This window comes from Lates calcarifer, linkage group LG21 (genome assembly GCF_001640805.2).
Source record: "Lates calcarifer isolate ASB-BC8 linkage group LG21, TLL_Latcal_v3, whole genome shotgun sequence".
Lineage (NCBI taxonomy): Eukaryota > Metazoa > Chordata > Actinopteri > Centropomidae > Lates > Lates calcarifer.
This window is the reverse complement of record NC_066853.1, coordinates 3,145,236-3,166,531: the sequence shown is the minus strand read 5'-3', so window position 1 is coordinate 3,166,531 and position 21,296 is coordinate 3,145,236. Positions and strand designations below refer to the sequence as shown.

The 21,296-nt window shown below is 39.9% G+C and overlaps 1 protein-coding gene across 1 annotated transcript in view; it reads left to right on the top strand.

Moving 5' to 3' along the window:
• lsamp (limbic system associated membrane protein) overlaps positions 1-21,296 on the top strand; it is a 423,678-nt gene that overhangs the window by 237,602 nt on the left and 164,780 nt on the right. The gene's annotated exons all lie outside the window — the stretch shown is intronic.

The window sequence follows — 21,296 nt, the reverse complement described above, 5'->3', positions numbered from 1 at the left end:
TTTCTGCAGAAGATTAGCGGGCAGCTCCCCAGCCCCCAGCCTCTTCAGCCATAGTTTTGAACAACACAGTCATTATGTTATTCATTCTTCATCCATTCTTAGACTGTAAACTCAGGCCTTCCTCTCACAAATACTGTAATTGTGGCATCATCAATCGTTACCGCTATAAACTAATTACATACATTCAGATGCAATTATGCATCTAGGCATCATGACAGTAAGGGCCACTTTTGACATAATGGCCCATCTCCCCAAAGAACAGTCTGAGAATATTGGCTTTCTGATCTATAACTTAGCTCGATTACAGCATCATTCCAATAAGACAGATAATGTCCCCGGGCAGTTTCCAGGCCCGTCTGGTTTGGTGCAACAGTTGAGATTCAGAAGATGGAAAGTCGTCCTCCCAGCAGACCAGCACTCACTTTTATTGAGAAGGTGGAGATGGTGATTTTATGTGAGTCATTTTTAAAGGGACCTTCACCAAATTGACACTGACATTTCTGGTAAAACCAGCTAGAGGAGGAAATGAATCTTTAACTGCTGAGTGCACTGGACAGCACCATATGCCGAGGTTTTTCAACTCAATCCCTCACATGCCTCCATTTCAGCTTCACCTCACATCACATCTGATACAAAGACTAATAGACTTTGAACCTGTTATAGAAGTTTATATATATAAGTTTACAAACTTAGAAAACTCCTTGACAAAGATTGTGAACATTTCTATCTGAGATCTTGTACTGCAAAGATGAGACTAGCAGCACATGCTTAAGACTGAGCTGCCTTAACAGCTAATTCTCTTCTCTCACACTTTTGGCATTAATTGGCTTTGGATTAAATGCTATTAATGTAACCCTGTAATGAGCATCACAGCCTTCAGTATGAATATCAAGAATCATCATTTTGTCATGGCATCTGTAGTATTAGATCTCACCAAGAGAGTTTCAACCTTGGTACATTACATTCACTATCTAGTGTAGTAGTCTACAAATTCTTAAGGAAATTAAAAAATAGAAGAAGAGAAAGAAAAACCAATGAGTATCTGCATTAAGAATGTTTTTATCAAGGAATGAAAAATATTTCAAATATATGGCTATGTCATTTCCTTCTCCTTTTATTATTAGCCTTCTATCGTTGGGTAACCTTGTCCTGGAGTTGCACATGTAAGGAGCAATAATAGCCAGCTGATTATATGAAAAGCTGCTGTAGATTCTAAATGTGTACTTGCACAGACATATGTAGGTTTGAAAATCGTAATATGCTGAACATTAGCAGCATTTAAATTGTTAAATTTAAGCTGTGCAGTTGGAAGATGAGGTAGACAATTAATTAAGCAAAACACTGTGATTGTTCTGGGTTCACAGCAGAGAACAAAAGACAGGTTTTTAAAGAAGCACACAACATGAAAAAAGATGATTTGTTTTGGTCAGCCATGAGATGAGGGATTGTACCTTCAGTTTCTTTCATTCCACTGGCCTGTGATTGGGCCTCACGTGTAGCCAGAGCTGAGTGCAGGTCACTGTCAGGGCACTGTCATTTCTGAATCATCAGCAGAGCTCCACACATGGGCCAGGTTCAGGTTTGAATTTGTTCCTCAGAGACACAGTCTGACTGCCTACATGGGATGGTGGTGTTGACAGTTCTGTCCCAGCAGCTAGCCTTCTCATTAACCAGTAAACATAATGTCCTTGGTCCACCTGGACTACCCCTACATGCTTTATATGAAGATATTTATACAAAGCTTTGTCAAACTGTATGGATTACCTGCTAAGCTGATGTTAGCTCATGATATAATTTACAACTAAGGGACTCCAGCTATCGTTCACCATCTGCATTAGCTGTTGGTCAGAGCTTTTCTGTTGCTTACTTATTAATTGTCAAAACCATACAGAGTGGAATTTCACTTTTTAAAAATCATCTCTGGCAGCGCACACAAACAGACTGTAGCTTTTGATGCATGTTTACCAGAAAACAGCCAACACTGTTATTTTGTTGTTAACTCACAAAAAGCATTGACCTTTCCTTTGATTTTGTGCAGGACAGCGCTATGGTGACAGGATGTTATGCTATTATTACGCTCTCACTCATCCCCTGATAATAACTGTATAATATAAATAATTATTTCATGGGCAGTAGATGTGATGGTTTTTTAGTTAAATTGCAGCCTTTGTAAATGATTCAGAATCTTATTATTTAATTAATTTGTTGCCTGTTTAATTCAGCATCATTGCAGTATATGTTGATTTTTGTGTGAGCTTCCTGACAAATCTCTCACTGAGTTGCATCTTATTGGCAACTCTGTGGCATAACTGGCAACTGACTGATTCTGCAATCAGCTCATGCTGTAGTAAACCAGATTAAATACAACTTAATATTAATGCAAGTGCAGAAAATGTGACCTTGTGTGTTTACTGAGTTATATACAGTATGCAGCAGTGACAGAGTAGCAATGCATTCACCTAAAAATGCAGTTAATGTACAGTATAAGGCCCCAGTTGTCACTAACCATATGTTTAGCTCTCTGATCAGTGACCACCAAAATATCCTCATTTTAGAAGCGCTCCTTCAGCTCACAGTCCTAACCTGAAGGCATCTGGTCTTCATGAGCGTAAAAATGCAAGAACAAGCACACACTGAGACACAGGCTTGTAAATCCAGTTGTGTGAGACAGGAGGTTCCTGTCTCCATCTGTTCCAGCGAGGAGGGTCAGTACTTAGTGTAATGATGATGAGACAAAGATGATGACGCACAGAGACTGACAGCTACAGCAGCATGGGAGCAGTCAGCTGTAATCAAACACTTGTGATTACAGTGTGTTCTATTCACAGTGTGCACGACTTTGAAAAGTTTGCAGTGAAGTACCATGTATACAAGGTATGCAAGGTTGGGAGCCAGATAGCAGCCATAAATTGAAACAGGGATATTGCTGGCATAAAGAGTCTGCTAAGTAGTTGAAATAAGCTTCTTATCTGCATAGATTCTCACACTATCCACCTTTGAATTGGTGTTTGCAGTGCTGATTTATTTATTTTAAACTTGAAGGACTTTACACCATTTTGTAGTTCAAGAACTGAAACTGTCGGAGAAGTACTTTTTTTTTTTTGAAGTTAGCACAGTTGTTATAAAACATCAGCCGTATTTGAGAAAGTTCAGCTTCATGTAGACTTAAAAACTGTTCAGTGAGCAGCTCAGTAATTTTCACTGATATTATTTTTGGACCAGCAAGTGCCTTTGTTCTCTTTTGTTCCCTTCTCTCTTTTCTCTCCAGAATAGTTATGATGACTGTAACAAAGAGAATTGAATATGAGTGGCATGGTAGCCAAATATGAAGAGTACAAAGTGGGACAAAGGAATGCCATACAAACCATTAATTAAATTATCAGGAAGTTTGTTTGATTCATACTGTCTTTAGCTGGAACATTTTCTCATTCCTTTTACCAATTTAATAACTAAGCTTCCTTTGTTAATTCAACCATGTTTATTATGGCGGGATGAAAGTCAAAAATAAAAACTTCACTTTTGAGAATCCTTAAGTATTTTCACTTTGGGTGTTCCTCAAAGTGTTCACTCTGTTTGAAAAGAAGTGGATTTGTTAACTTGTGAGGGGATTAAGTCTCTTGTTGCTGTGAGCAGATTGGCAATCTGGTGAGGAAGTCAAGCTTGGGGAGAAAATTGCTCGGCTTTATGTCTTTCTAAAGTTAAGACCACATTTATAGACTGACATACGGTACTCATTTTCTTGACTTTTCTCTCTCTCTCTTTCTCTCTCTCTCTTATCATTGCTTTCCTTTTGTTTAAGTCCATTTTTCGTGGTTGCAGTGAGCTTGTTAGGCCACATCTTATTGTTTTTTCCCCTCTAGGATGAGAAGTAAAGACAAACTATTTATCAGTGCGTCTTGGGTAATTTGAGCTCCACACAATTTTGGCATAGTCCTATCTTAAATATTGCCAAAGGTAAGAAATAATGGAAATGGTTCAGTGTCATTTTGTTTGTTGCCGTTTTCATTCAGTGTTTGGATAACAGGTGGAGGGAGGTAATTGGTGAGCCATTGAATTAAATGTTTGGAGCTAGAAAGGCCTGCTGGTGAATGCAGCACTGATTCAGTTAAGTGTTCACTCCTTCATAATTGCATAGTCCTTATACTGTGCTGTGTTATGTCGGATGAAATGAATTATTTTCAGTTGTTTCACCATTGAGCCATTATTACCACAAATTGCCCAGTAATGTGAGACTGTTGGACATCTATCTTTGGGATTTGATTATTTATTTATTAATGTTTTTTTTTTTGTTTTTTTTTTTTTGCTATGAGCCAGTTCCAGTCAAACACAGATGCTGGCAAAGTTAGACAACTCACAGCTCTGCTGAAGAAAAGCAATCAATCAGCCAGCCATCAAAAGAGCACATACCCAGCATCTAATGAATCACCACACTGGAAGATTTCCTAATCGCAGTGTAGCAGAGTACAGAATGCAATAATGATAGATGGCTATTCTTCAGCAGCGAGGATTTTTGTTGGATTCACAGTCTATAAATTTGTCAGTGTCTTGAATTGTAATACAACATCACTGATTTCAACAGCAGAGCAGAGTAAGACTTGTAATGCCTTACAATTGATAATGTTACTATTACTGTACAGTATTTCCATATGGGTCATTACTGTGTCTCAGTTTTACTTCTTTGTTATTGATGGATTGATCTGTTTTTTTTATCGTAAGCCCTTGTTTTGACTTGAGAGCTTGGCAGTTCTGTGTCATGCTTTTAGAAATGCTTCTCTCCTTTTGAGCTGCGTGTCATAAATTGTTTTATCTGAAGAGAGAATCTGCTTCACAAGTCTTCCAGCCCACCCCCTGCAAAAAAAGACTTAAGACCACTCTTGGCAATACTTTAAAATGTCATTGATACAAAAATAGGTACAGAGATTTGGATTGTTTTCAGGTCTTTTGTGACAACTCCTTGCAAATCCCTTCAGAATATCAAAGTTTATGTCATTTATGTCCTAGCAATATCATCCTTTTAAAACAAACTAATACTGATCCTTCATTTCTAGAACCATCCATTTTATAGTGTTAAAATCAAGTTGAGGTTTAAGACACTCATTTTGATTTAATATGCATTCCAGCCTATTACTTAAGTCCCATCAGTTTGACGAGAGACAGCCAGAGCATTATTAAAATGATAGGAAACGGAGAACAAGGCTGAGATATATGGTAAAAAGCTCAGACAGTACCTCTGCCAATGTGAGCTGAAGACGCTTTTTGAAACAGGACCAATATGGAACAATGTGAATTCATGTTGGAGACTGCAGTGTCAGCCGCAATCTCAAGGCTTGATCCCTGCAAAATGAAACATTCTTGGCGTGTTCTGTAATAAGCCAGACATTCAGGTTTCCATTTTGGGATCAATTATTGTTCCATCAGAGAAAATAACACAGGCTGTATGATATTTGATATTCTTTCTCATGTCGCCTACACAAGACTTGGCCACAAGAGACCAGAACCGTTTCTATATGAGCTATAAATGACCTCTCTGAGGGTTTGTAACAGAGCGTCCATTCTTGTAATAGATGCTATAAACCTGATTAATTAGTGACTTTATGCTAAGGAAATTTGAATACCTTCCTTTAATAATAATAAAATAAGTGGTTTAAATAAGAAAGCCCTCTGTGGAATATTCATCCACAGTGTTTCTTTATTTGCATTATGGTGTAGAAGAAGCCTCTCCAGCTCACAGTGACTGGGCTGTTTTCTGCACAATGGCAGTTCAAAATGTTTCCCATCAGATTTTTAAGATCTCATTTTTTACACTTCCAACTGTGCTGCTGATGACATGAACAATCTGAATGACTCTCCGACATTGCTGGTTTTGTGTTTCTGATCTTTTCCCTTTGTCCTCAAAAAGTGGTTTTTGAAGAGCTGCCTATCTCTGCCTCTGTGCAACACACAGACAGACAGTTAGAGCTGTGCAATAAATTCGGCCTTTTCAGTCAGCTTTATAATTAGCCTTCATGAATAGGGGCGAAACATGAAATCTCTACCTCTCAGGACAGTTTTACACTTTGAACATTTGAAAACTGGCTTAATTGGGGCCAGTCTCTGTTGCTATGAGATCTAATAGAGGACATAAAGAAACAACAGAAACAGACATTTCCACATAAAAGCAAAGAGGTTTGCTTTGATTCTCAGACTAGATAGAGTATCTAAAGAACCTTCTGAAAACACTGCTTTTGCTGGTTAACCAGTGTTTGAGATGAACATGTTGCATCACTGTTGTCTTTCAAACTGTATTTCAAAAACCTGTAAAGGAGGTTCTCAGCTGGTGCCAAACTCTTGTGTAGAGCAGTACTGTGCTGGTGTGAATTTTATATATACTAGTAACATTTCACAGTATATTTGAACATGCACAGATAATAATAAGCTATATCATCACATATAGGAAGGAGACGTGCAGTGGGTTGTCAGTCAGAGCATTGTGCACTGGAAGAATAGTGCTCGGGGAAAATGGTACCAATGACGTGAATGAACTGTCAGAAACACAACCCACCATTGAAGAGCAGAGAATCAGTGACTGAGGCCCAGACATATTTTTCTGGATGAATCATATATTGCATAATACTGTGCCATTTTGGTCCTTATATGTGGAGTGTTAGCTGAGAGTGACTTACAGAGTCATTTTAAGAGACCTATCAGTGCAACTGTTCACTGCAGTCACTGATATTTCCTGAAGAGTTGTTATGCAGTTGGTTGACACATGACATGTTCTGATACCTCATAAACACTCAAACACTGCCGAAGCTCAGTGGTGTCAGGTGTATAGGCAGAGTCACTGCTGTATTGGCACAATTACTATAATTCACTTTAACCTCTTTTGTTCAAACATTAAAGTCAGTGGCTTACAGGCGGTGATAGACAGTCATTTACTGTAGGTTGGCAGCTGGCAAGGGGCGGCGGAGCACTGCTTATATATTATTAATTCTAAAGTAGTTATCGTTCATCAGATGTATCATCATCATCCTCCCACTGTGCATGTGCCCTCTGGGTCTGCAGGAGTGCTCTGCAGCAGTGCACGCTACACCACAGCTCCGCCTTTTCCCATGTTCCCTCAGTGTCGTCCTCAGCCGAGCACATAAAAGAATGAGAGAGTAAAACTACAGTGATGCTGAAGTCTTTTCTTCAGGAGGCTGAGAACTGAAGTACCTGGCTGCACAATTTGCAACCATACATAACAGGAGCCTTCCTTTTTGTAAAATATGCTGGTTCATTAACTGAGTTAGAGTTGTTTTTTTCGTGTGAATCATATCATCTCGCAGCAGCATGTGGCTACTCTATTAAATTTGTTTTTGAAGGGAAACCTGTTTTTATTTCATTTTATTCATTTGTTAAGAAATTTGCACAGCAAGCTAACCACAGTGGGACTGAAGTGTTGTAAATAATTCAATCAAAAGTCAGTCAGTCTTTTGAGCATTAAGTATCCATCACCTGGTGGCTCTGAAAAGTTTTTAGGTTAAATGGACAGCAGCTGCGTGCATTCACGGCGACCAAAAGTGAATATCTGATATCTAAAGACACACGATGAGTGAAACTTGTAAAAAATCCTACTGATGATGCTTGCGATGCATACTGTATGTCCACTTGGACATAACTAAACTTCCAACAAATTCAGTTGTTCTTATGTAAAAGTCTGTTTTTTGCATCAGAAATTTCTTTCTTACGTCGATAGAAGTCTGCTCTCTGTGTTTGCTTGAATCCTAGGTGACCCTGATTGAATCATGAAATATTAATGGCATCAGTCTCACAGTGAAACAACAGAATCAGGGGGCAAGTTGTATTGTGTGTGTGTGTGTGTGTGTGTGTGTGTGTGTGTCCTTCAGATATCTGCTGAAAGTGCAGAGATTGAGTGACAGTTTACTGTCATGAAAGTGCTGAACCAACCGTTAACTAAATGATCAATAAAACAGGGGAAACTTTGTTTTTTGTTTTTTTTAATCTAATACACAGTTCCACTGAATAGATTTTTTTCTTTCCATTTCCCATCATCTACATGGTAATTGTCACATTTATTTAAGCCCATATGAGCTGGGAACCATTTGGTTCAGGACACTTGAATAAACACATTGATCAGTCACAACATGCAGGAATGGTGACAGGGTGTATTTAATAGTCTGTCATGGTCGTATCTCTTCAAATTCTTGTTGACTTTCCTCTTCTCTCATCTCTGGTCTGTGTGGATATGTTAGGACCCTCTGTCAGTTACAACCCAAGAGATAAACCAAAGCAATATACTTCTACTATCCACACTATGTAAAGTGAAAGCATACAAACAGTTTGATTTTACAGAGCTGCAGCTTCAAAAATGAATTTGAATAACAAATATCTGTCTAGAGTGATGTACAGCTGAGGGAGAAGGCGCAAAATAAACAAAACTTCAGACAGTGCAGTTAGTGTAGTGACTGTATCATCTCAGCAATACTGAGCATTAAGAAACCATAGAGCAGAAGTTCTAATCTAGTTTTTAATAAGACAATCATCTACAAAAACCTCCTTTAAGCTTTAAAAATATACACTGTCGTGCTGCCAGCTTCTCGACATCTGTTAGAGATCAAATGTGTGAATGTGTGAAAACTGTTTTTCTTTGCACATTGGAACTGCAATGAAACCATAACTAAGTGAATGAAATGCTGATTCTCAGGATTAATTTGTGGGTGTTTGCAACCATGTAAAAATTGTACACCTTTTTATGCATATCGCCCCGGGCTAAAAATGGGGTATGACTCCTACACTGTTCACCTAGTACAGATGCAAATGCCTCCAAACAGCCTGAAAGCTGAAAGTCAGCACTTAAACCTCATCATTTTTCATCCTTTGTGGTGGAGTAGAGCCAAAACAATGAAAAACATATTAGTGTACTAATACTTAAGGACTGCACTGTATATGATGTAATGTCAATAGTTAGGTGTCCTTCTCTTGGTGCACACTACAGTGGTAAATAGGTTCAGTCATCATTGCTAAGTTCATCTTTCTCCAGACAGAGTGCTGCTGTGCTTCAGTGCAGGAGCATAGCACAACCTGCCAGTGATTACATCTGACACAACAGTCTGATGTAGCCAAACAGGACGGATTTGCATTCTCTCAGTTTGGGATGACTGGATCCTGAACTCTGTTGCATCACCACGTTGTGATTTAGGCTAACAAGATGAGTGTATTTTCGATATTAAAATTCCATGCTAGAGAAGCTGTCAATTGTCAGGAGACCTCTCTGTTTCCTGGAATCATCATGGACAGACTGTCAAGCACAACCTCGACCCGGCAGTATCAACCTGACACAGCTCCTGTTTATGCAAGCCAAAGTAGCACACTAATTAATTCAGTTTAGCTCCTGGTTACCGTATACTTGCATCAGTACAGTCAAGTGACAAGAATGAGCTCATGAATATATTAAAGTTTCTCTCCTCATTTTTTGGTGTTTTTCCTAAAGCAGCAGAAATTGCAGGTGATGTTCGGTGGAGTTATGGCTGCAGATTGGTGGTCCACAGTATAAACTTGTAATCATCAGCAGGCTGGACCCTGCTGTCTGTGCCCTTTGCTAGCTACCTAACTAGAGCTAGTGCAGCAGCAGATGGACCTGCAATGCTGCTCTGCACCACAAGGCATCTGCTCATGTGTGTGTGCACTGTGGCATGAGTGTGTGTGTGTGTGTGTGTGTGTGTGTGTGTGTCACTACCCCAGGACTCACCTCTGGCTCCTACCATAACAGACGGCTCTGGGTCATTACAGCAGGTCCAGGAATGACGAGTAATGCAGTGATGAATTATAGTTGGTGTGAACACTCGTGTGTGAGTGTGTGTGTGTCTGTGTGTCTGTACATGTCTGTTTGAATCAGGTCACCTCCACTCCCTCCTGACCTTCCCCAGTTTCCTCCTCACCTCCTCTCTCCTTCCATCCAGCCCTCCTTCTCAGCAGCAGCTCTCTGCAAAGGTTATTATCACAGCGAGAGAAGCAACAACTCTTTTAAAGTCAGGAATAAGCTCAACACTCACAGCACGCATGCTAACACATGTGTTAAACAAGTGTAAAATATTAAACACATTCCCCTATCTTACCCTTCTTATGCCAGACTTCTTTTTTTTTTCAAAATAAATAACAGAAAAAATGAATTCAAAAGAAACTCCCATAGTGTTATTTACTTTTTTTCAATTACAGTACAGTGTACCTGCAAAAACCATTGTGCTCTGTAATAAAGTGTAGGAGCTATACAGCAGTCTGCTGTTATCATTTCAGTTTAGTTTTCATTGATACGCCTTCTGATCTAATTCTGCTTTTCTTTCCAGCTGTTGGTGGAGATGGAAGTAGTTCATGGGTCATCACTGTCTGGCTTTTGAGTTGAAATCTGTGAGCAGAGCGCAGCCTGAGCAACTCTTACATTATTACACATTAATGCATTTTTAGCTGACATTCTGATTTACTTAACAGTAGCCAGTGAGCACTAGATTAAGAGCAATAGTAATGAAGGCAGTTTATTTAGTCTGCCTCCATTACATTACATTAGATTTCCTCTGGGCTCTCCCAACACTCTATACTTAGTCTAATCCTTTCTCCGTCTATATGCTCCCATTACATACTGTAACATTACCAAAAACACAAGCAGTTCTCACTATGTGCTGAAGACACCTGGATCTCCCTAATGACAACAACAAACCATATACGTGTTGTTTTGTTCATTTACATAATGTATGTATTATTTTAAATTATGATTCGTTTGTTTGCACTCCACAGTAATGTTAGTATACAAGAAGCTACTGCTGCATTATCGTGCACTAACCCAGTAATCACCTCTAACATCCTTGATACAAACCAGATATTTTTTGTGTCTATCTTTACAACAAAGAGCACTGTCTCTCGCTGCATTATCGTCTATCTACCACCAACTAGTATGTTGCCTCAGAGGCAAAATCCAGGGCAATAAAAGTCATTACTTACTACTGTTTGTAAAGCTTAAATGCTGTGACTGCAGGTGCACTCAGATGGGCATTTTAACTAGATTGTGGTGGTTGGACAGAATGATGGCACAGTTTAGTGGTCATGTGGTGAGTTAATCAAACTCAGATTGTAAATGCGATGGGGATAAAAGGTTTGATTTGATGATAATCATGAGCATACAGGTCAGAAGTGAGCAGGGAGCCAAGCAGAGTCTTGGGTCATCTTAGGACTGCATTCAGTGACAAATATCGAGAGTTGAGAAAGTGGATAGAAGAATGCACCACAGGAAGTGTTATTTTTGTCATTTATATTTATGACAAAAACAGCAGTAATGAATGCATGGCTAAATCAGGCACCAAGGGCAGAGTGGCCAGCTGGAACAGTGGGCGGTTGCCTGGTGGGCTGGTCAGCACTGATATGAAAAGCAGAAAACAACTCCACGCTGTTTTGTATTTCTGCTGTAGACTGGTTGGCTGGCTCCGTAACGATGGAGGTGTGTGTATGCGCATATGGGGTCATACATTTGTCACATCCCGTCTCTCTTCTCCCCTCATCATTTTTACTTTGGTACATTCTGTTCTTCACACTGAATGCTGAGCTGACAGTGTTCTGTATAAATTTGTGAAAATGCGAACCTAACAAGTGAGCAGTATGCTGCCTTCAAGGCTCTGGATGAAGAGTCAGACTTTTGAGTTGAGTGCACAAACAGTTGGTAAATATTTGGGGATTTAAAATTTGAAATTAAAACATGTCACTGTATTTTTATTCTAAAAGTTTTTCTAGAACAAAAACAAGAAGTTTGTTCTTGTGACATGTAGCTGCATTGTATTCTGGTTAATTAACGACCTGTAACTAGTACCTTTATCTTCTATGGTGATTGGCTTTGGGTGCACTTGCTGCTCATAAATTCACTACAAACTCAGGACACAGGTTCAGACCCTAACTGTGTGTCATTGTAGTTTCTATGTGTTTAGTCTTATTTCAGCAAATTCACTGCTGCTTTCAAAATATACGGCACAAGGAAGAAAATTGAGAGGTGGATTTCTCTGCAGGAGTGGTTTGAGAGGTTTTTTCTTCTGTTTTTTTTTTTTTTTTTTTGAACTGGAATCCATTTAAACCTTTCAGAAATGTTTTGGAGTGAACAACACTTAAGCTAAGTGTAAAATGGATTTTGGGATATTGAGAGCCACAAATGACACACCAGTTACAACTCCCAGATCTGGGCATATTTCATCATGTGATGTGAACATGCATTCTTTTTCATGCATGGCTGGAAAAAACAAAATGTGACAAAGTGCAGTGAAAACAGAGTAAATCATGATATACATGAAGTATGTGATTTGAACATCCACTGATCCCTTTTTTAAAGTGTGCTAGAATGGTGAGGGCATTACCCTAACATAGCCTGAGGCCTCAGTGTAAACACCAGAGAGAGGGGTGTTTCAGCTTCTTGGATTATAACGCTGTGTTACAGCTGATATGTGAAGGTGGTGATGATCCCATGGGTGCTGTATGGTACCATACCCAGAGGCCCCAGGCTTGTCATGCCTTTGCTGTACACATTTACCCTGAAATTCACCAGAGAGAGGGAGGAAGAGCGAGAGATATTAATTTCTGTCAAGGCAGGTTTAGAGAGCAGATAGTTTAGTCTGTATTATTAGATATGAAATAAGGCTATTATCCCAAGAAATGAAGCTCTGTGTAGTTTCCCTCTAACACCTAATAAGCAATGAGTCATTCAAGCGTTTTATGTTGGGTTGTTATTGACTTTTGTAGCTTGTGGCCTTTCATTCTCCCTTAATTATTTACTCTGCCCTTTAGCCTTCCTTCATTGCTTGTGTTTCTGACTATAAACTGTGTAGATAAAAACACACATTTATGATGACGAGGAAGATGATGAGCACTAAAAGGAAAATGATGAAGATGAAGAGATAAAGGAAATATGACTTTGGGAGAGAATAAAAAAGCCGGAGAAACGCAGATAAGAATGTGTCACAAGGGAGGAATAAAATGAGAAATCTGCAACAACTGACTGCAATTACTGTGCCTTCTTGTCCATGGCCTCCTAATTAAGAGAACAGAGAGAGAATGCAGATTAGAGGGGAGGGCCTGGAGATAGGCCTGTGGCTCTCCAGTCCTCAGAGAGAACCTAATCCAGGGAATCACTCTGTTCATACAAAACAATGAGGGGTCTACATTATTCATCTCTGGCAGTGAGACACAGAGAAGCAGCAGGAGAAGAGGATGGAGTAAAACAGGAGCAGGGGTGGAGAGATAAGATGTGGAGGCACACTGGACTGCTTGGGAAAATAACAATTTAGATTTCTGCACATCTGTGTGTGTTCTCATTTTACATTGTGGTAGAAATGTGCAGGTTGTCAGCTATTTTACTTACTTACTCATGGGTTAAATCCTTCTCAGCATCTCCAGTCACATGCAATTCACCAAAAACTGATTGTTAGCCCTTTTGCTTCTAATGGTGCAGCTGTGCTGAAACAGCTTTGCAAGAACAAACACTATTGTAAAAAGGTGTATGCTGTGTTTGCTTCCAGAGGGTGTTAAATCTCTAGAGGTTAAAAATAGGACTGTGTTAATATTTCTTCACATCAGATCTTTATCTTTGCCATATAACAAAGTGGTGTTATTGATCCAAAATAAATGAATTTATTGTCCACATACTGTATCTGACCATCTGTTAAAGTCTGCCAGGTGTTTGTTATATGTTCCTCCCACCTTTAAATGAACCACTAAGATATAGGAATCATTTTCAAAGCTGTGCTCCTGGCTGCCGCAGGATCAATACATGCATCAGTCTCAGCAGGGGGTTCCTGTGAGAGGAGAGTCCAATTTACAAAGATTTACCCTGCAAATACATTCACACGCAGCTCCGTACGTTTACATCCTACCCAGGAGTTATCTGAAGAGGATGCTGGTTTCTTGAGTTTATTCGCAGCCTCTTGATTCACATGTTGCTCTGTATTTCACTTAGACTCCAAGTAAACAGAGCTGAATGATAGGATCTGATAGGAGTGCATGCAAATCATTAAATAAGAAACATCTGTATCTTTGGCTGCTTATTTGACAGCAAGGGTCGAATAACATACTGTAAAATTACACTCATGGTTGGAAGATAAACATGTTTATCATCATCAGAAATTACAGCAGTCAAAGGTGAGACTTTGTTTTGTTTCTTAAATTGTGTCATGATTTTGTGAATGTCTGAGAGACGCGTCAAGCATCGTAAACACACTGGGATGTAGTAAATCTTAACTCTACCAAGGAGGCTTTGTGTTTGGTCTTGTTTGTCCAACTGAGTCAAGTTAGTTTGGTCCACCTGTTAACTTTAAGTTAGTGGTTAACTTAAAGCATCTTTAAATTAGAGGTAAAAAGGAGAACATTTAAACACAAATAAAATGCAGGCTGTGAAGTACATGCTGATAAGATAACAAGAACATTTTCTGTTAACTGATCACGAAACCCATGAAGTTCTGAGCGTGACAATTAAATCATTTCATTAGACCCTTTTTGAAACTGACAATCCTCTCAACTTACATAGAGGCACTGATAAAAGATGCACTGTAAATGATGTAAAGTAAACATGAAGTTAACACCAACAGTTGGTTTTCCCACAAGAATAAAAGTTGACAGAGCTCTCTCACAGAGTATTGAAACACAGCTAAATAAAGTGCTGAAGACATGAGCCTGGCTCACCAACATAACATTTCTTTTTCTTTATCCCATGGGCCAAGGAAGAACAGGTCAGTTCATGGTGTGCACTGTGCACTATCACAGCTCAGTTCGCAGCTCAGGAGTAGAAGCCGAGTTTACCCGATTCTTGCTGGAATTTCTGGCAAGCAACTTTTTCACCAATTCTCCTAGTGTAGATATCTTATCTATCCTCCGGTGTGTATGATTCTGAAAAATGTAAATGTGTCCTTGTGCTAAGATTTACTGTGAACAGTCTCCCAAAAACAGAATGTCTACCATTGCCTAGAGTTTGATATAAAATAATTCAGTCATTGTCTTTTACCATAAAAACACATTCAGACGATGGTTTAGCTTTGGTGGAGTCCTGTTGCTGATTTGTATTTACACATCTATTCCTGATCATTTCTGTCCAATAAGCAGCCATCTCTCCAAAGGATCTGTAGTTTATGTATCATCACCTCTACCTGGAAGATATTCATGCTACTTCATGTCAAAATGTCTGAAATGTCCCTTTATGTTTACAACATTTACTTAAAACAATAAACTTGTGCATGAGTGAGGCAATTTCACACCACTGCTTTTAATTTATGAGCACAGTCCTCAGAGTCATCAGGTGTGTAGAACAACACACAGTCTTAATTAGTCATCCATTACTTCTTGAAGTACATCCCATAATTTAGCAGATGAAAAACAACAACTTAAGACTGAAGAGTACTTATGTGATGGTTTGCATGGACTTACTCTGCTTTGTGTTCACAAGGACGCGCTCCTTCGATCTATCAGACAGTACATCCTTATGGTTGTTTGAGGAATTCATCTTGTTACCCTGTAGGTTTTCACCTTGAACACTACAGCTGCAGCTAAACCAATCCTCCTCAGCAAGGTCCCTGTGTGCCTGGAGTCTCTAATAGAACTGAATAGCAAGAGGAGTGATGACCCTCGGGGGCCAACTCAAAGCAATTCTTCTGCAAGAAGATTAAGGGGGCCGTTGTGTGTGGAGGGGTAGAGGCAGTGTGCGATCATCTCCAGCAGAGGAGATGGATAATGTACAGGTGCTGGGAGCTGAGGTCAGACTTGTGGTCAGAAAAATGACTCATGGCGTGATTGACTTTCCTAACCATCGAGCACTGGGGCTTTTGCATCAGCGATTGACCCTTAGTAGTGGCAATTGCTCTCTTTTTTATCATGGAATATATTGTGAGAGCAGAGGAGGGATGAAACAGTCAGAGGCTGAGATAGTAGATTAAAATATTTTCCACATTAAAGGACGAACCATCCATATCCATATATGCTTTCACAAAATGCACAAGTAGCCTTACAGAACTGTAACCATGCGATTCTGGTTCAGCTCACCTTCCCGTATAAATCTGCAGCACATGTCTGTGGGACACAGTCTCATCGAGGAGCGTTATTCAGGGGGATTTGCTGACCGTTTCATTTTGTATTTCAGCCTTGAATGAAATGAGCCAACTCAAAGTCAGAGGCTATTACTCAGTGTGAATGAGCTGGAAACAAACAGAAATGAGAGTTGCTTTATGCCCCATGCTGCTTAATATACCTCAGCATAATGGTGTTGTTTGGGAAGCTGCGTGCAATTGCACCTTGGCTGGGTCATTTGCAGGCTACGTATTACTGACTGGCCCACTTGTCTTCAAAAAATCCCATTCCCACAAGAAAACAAAAAATTCCCATGCTCATTAAGGAAGTGTTTGTGGTTTTACCTCTGTAGATCCAAGTTTGTGGTCCTCGCTGCTTGTGAGGCAGCATGAAATATTTGAAGTGCGGCATGGGACCATAACAGCTTTTGGCAAAGCACTTATTGATGGAAAGTTTGAGGCAAAGAGGAAAACCCAGTAGAAAACAGAGAACACACTGCTGTTTGTGAGATAATCCAAACCGCATGCACACACACACACACACAAACAACAACTAATTATGTCTGTCTGACTAACATATGAGCAGAAGAGAGAACGTATAGTTGTGTTCACATTAACCTATAGAACACAGAGAACACACTAACGCTCTAATATCTGGGGAAGGAGCTCAGTCTTCATCAGTCAGTCTCGTTCAGCTCACAGGTCTACACAAAGGAAACATCGTGTGTATGAGCAGTTAGTCATTTGCTCATACACACATCCACTCACAGGTCAGCTGAAACTTTGTCAAGGTTGTGTGTAAATGCAAAGGAGCCCTGAAAGGAGGCTTTTGGAGTGCTTTTTATGAGCTTAATGTGTCCTTTGAAGTGTGCTTTGTGCATGTTGTCTTATGAACGTAGGTGCTGGCAGCCTCTGCAGGTAGGCATCACGCCAATATAAACATGCTTCATTGGGAATGCAGAACACATTACTGAGATGTTAATCTAACTAAAAGCAGGAAAAAAAGGACTAGGTTAAAAAACCCATAGGTGACCATTTGTCACTTTCCTCTCCTGCTGCTACAGATCGCTCACTCACTCACTGCTTTACTGGGAAGTTGTGCATTTAATGAAAAAAGACTTTGTAGTTGTTTTGAAACAAAAAAGTGTTCACAATATTGTTTTCCCACTAAACTTGGAACTATCATTTTATCACGTTGTCTACAGTACACAGAGCTTTGTACCAGAGTTTTGCCTTATTTTATGTTTCTGCTGACGGAGAGAAAGAGGGATGGAGAGCAGGAGGCTTCAGGCCAAGGTGCGTTATGCTGCGTGTGTGTTGATGGTGATACAGTATACTGCTGAGTGTGTTGCTGGGTATCCTTTTTCCTGTGTATCATGCATTTTGCTGCCAAGACTCAGGTTTTGATAGGAATGCCAGGGCAAATTATGCATGCACTCCTTTTTTTATAAAGAGAAGAAAACTTGTTCTCCTTTTATCTCTCGTCTCGGTCTCTCTGTCCAGTCCACGCACGTATGCACACGCACTTACTGTCAGTGTTTGTGTGTGTGTGGGCATGTTTTGCTAATGCAGCCTACTCTGGTTTGACACGGAGCGTATTTGGCTTGGTAAGGGGAAAAAAAAGGATCAGAGGGGCGAGCCTGGCTCATTGATCTTCTATAGTTCACGACAGAACCGAGTGCCATTTGTTTTCATGCAGAGGTTAGATAGTGCACAACAGAGGTGGATGAAGAATCAGAATCCCATTATAGATCCTCCTCTTGTTGAAACTGTACTGTTGTTTGTGTTTCACGGGCCAGTATTGATCTGGGACCAAAAGATGGAGAATACATCTTAAAACAAAAATCACCTACGAGCAAGTTTACAACATTTCGAAACACAAAAGACCCACCTCTGTATTTAGTCAATTAAAAAGACTTAAATTCACAGGAGTAACACCAACCATGATAAACATGCAGACTTTAATGTGTAACATTAGGAGATTTCCCCTTTAAATGCATTACACAGTGTGCTCCGACAGCCTTGACAGGAGCACATTGTACATGTTTCTGTAAGGAAATTGGATGACATAAGCTACAGTTAGTGTCTGGATGACAAACTTGTTACAGAGAGAAACAGCAAATGATGAAATCTAGGCAGTGCCGATGAATCCAGGTAATACTGATGAAATCCAGGTCATGATATGGTGTTAGAAAACACTCTGCAGCCATCGTCACATTGATAATGTATGCTTACATCTGCTAAACTGAACTAGACTCAATAGCAGAAGCAACAGCCTCACTCACTGTTACTCCAATATGTTAGGTATTTGTTTGGCTAAGAACTGACTTTGTGTGACAGAAACCAGGATGGTGTTATTGCAGTGTGTTGTTTACATTTCAAGCAAAGAGTATCATTCTGTGTGCCATATGATTTTCATTTCGCAGACTGAAGCTTTGGTTCTTTCTGAACCTTTAAGAACAGAACATTCAGTTTTTTTTCAAACATCTGAGTCTTAACATCAGAGTGGAGCATCAGTGTTTCTTCCTGCTGCTCTAAGTTCTTCTTCTTTGATCGGCAGGGCCACGCAGAGTTGCTCTGCCAGAGTCATTATGACTAATGAGATGGAGAGAAAGTCAGGTCACCTCATAATGTGTATTAATGAAATACCTCTATAGTTGCTGCCCTTTGATGCAGACCTTGTATCAAAATTTACACAAGGCCAAGTCACGTAGTGCTAACACATTACAGAAATATTTGCAGGTGTGAATCCAGCCTTTAAGCGAGTCTCAGCATCAGCATAACGTACGATGCAGTGTGACTGCCCCTGTTGCCAAGCATGAAGAAGCAGAAACATGATTTCTGGTTACATTACATTGGTCCCTGGTGTATTTCAATAAAATCGCTTCCTGAGGCGTTCCTCACTATCACCATCTTAAGTTGAACTACACAGTTGAATAATAGATCATGTTCTGCTTTTCCCTCAAAGAAGTTAATTCCCCTTATAGCACTGTTGCTTCATCATTTATCTGTCACACACTGAAGTATTTATCATAGAAGATACCAGTTATGACTGGTGTATTTCTACTCACCGTATCATGCATTACTACTGCTATTGTCTTGAAATATTCCCTTGGGCCCTGTGCTTTACTACTGCAGTGTTTGCAGTGAAACGTTGGCCATGTCTCCTCTATCTGTCATCATTCCTGAATTATATAGACTAATAAGGATGTGGCACAAAGCAGGAAATGTGCTGTATGGTTTATCACCAGTGAACTATATCAAGTAATAAAGGTCCTTTACCTCTGAGCTTACTGTGTGCCATCTTCTGTTTATTTTGGCTGTCTTCAAATGGAATGGATTAATATGTTTTTAATGCTAGGAGCTAAACGTGGGCCACATGTTTCTACACAGTGATTGTTGTATTTACGCACAGTTTATATTGTGTACACCACAGCAAAATGTATGGCCACTGCTGCTCTCTAAACCATAACACCACCCAACCAAGAGCATCCCACCAGCATGATAATAACCCCTCTGTTTTCCAGTCCTCAGTTTGTCTCTGTGTTTGTATGTGTGTGTGTGTGTGTGTGTGTGTGTGGGATAGAGCGAGGGATCATTGGCCTTTTGTTAGGAACTGGTTAAAGCTGCTGTGTCCCTGGCCTCCATTTCTCCAGCTCCCTGCCATACAAAGAAGATTTCTACCTATTACACACACACACACACACACACACACACACACACACACACACAGAATTTTTTTCAAGACTTGAAACTGTCTAAAGCCACACAGGAGCCATTCCTGTATGAATCTGTATGCAAAGCAGCGCCTCTTCTCCTTCTTCAGAGCCCAGCAGTCCCTTTTTAAGTGGTCTTAATGCATATGCTCTTTCATAAACTGTGCAATCTCCAAGATAGCTAAAACCTCCAGAAGCTGTGAGGAAATGGTAACAGGCACTGATTATTAAGAGCCAAGTTGGGAACAGCTCTGCGAGCATCCCCCTCTGAAAACATTTTCAGTGCTCCTTAACTATTAGCACCTTCATACTCTCCCTGATATCAGGTACCTCGCTGTAATTTCTTTTCAGCTGTGCGTACACGTGCACTTCTATTTTCTCTGATCTGGCTGTAAAGCCTACATGTCACAGTAGGCTGCAGCTGCTGCAGGGGTTGCTCTAAAACCAGAGTTTGCGTCTGATCTGGTGCTTAAAACCTGCTGATGCTGGAAATAAGGCTTAACCACACTGCCTTCCTCTGGTTCAATCAGGCTCCTGCTGTGAGCAGCAGGATTATTCCTTCTTGTATGTGCACCAGAACAATTGCATTATATTTAGAGATAAGGGGGAGTTATCACACACGTTTTCGTGATGTTAACATCGTGTGTAAGCATTCTACACATACTGTATTCTCACCATGTCCTGTACTTGTATCCATGTGCAGAGGTTGAGTGCTAGAATTTAAGACTTTGTTATGTGTCTGACTGATTTATTAACCAAATACCTCCAGAGACAAAACAAAAATGGGAATGCACCGTGCAATGACTCACAATGATGCACATTAGTATTAATGTATGAATCAAATAAAAATGCTAAATGCACTGCCTAAATTGTTACTCTGCAGTTCATTAAGCACATCGTCAAATGAGCATTAGATCATGGCCTATTAAGCCAGTGCTTGATTGGCAAGTGGTGAAATTAGAAGCTCATTCTGCTTTCACATTTCTGCTGAATTGGAAGCCGCACACCTTCAAAACTTGTGTCCTTGCTTCGGTTGAAAGTGGATGTAATTACCTACCGAGCTTCAGCCTCATGGCAGTCTAGACAAGAGGTGATTACGTCTGGTTAAGCTACTCACCACTGAGCCTCGCCCTGTTCATGGTCAACAGAGTGTTCTGAAGAGAATCTGTTTTTCTCCTTTTTTCCACCTAATTCATTCTGTTGTCAAAGGATGGTCAGAACAAACAGAATAGACTAGAATACAGTCATTAATTAATGTGAATTTCAATGACATTTTTTCAAACCAAAAATTCCAAAACACCTAAAAAATGAGATGGTTTAATGACAGAGTTCACTGTTCACTACCCAACAGCACAGTGACGTTATGTCATTCAACACTAAATCATAATTAACTACAGAGACTCTTATTCACAGGAGACTTCATGGTTCAATGCAGATCTGCTCTGTATGAAAGTTCCAGAGAGCCGCTGCTCCAGATAACTGGGTATCTGTGAGCATACAGTTTGTTTGAAGAGCAATGATA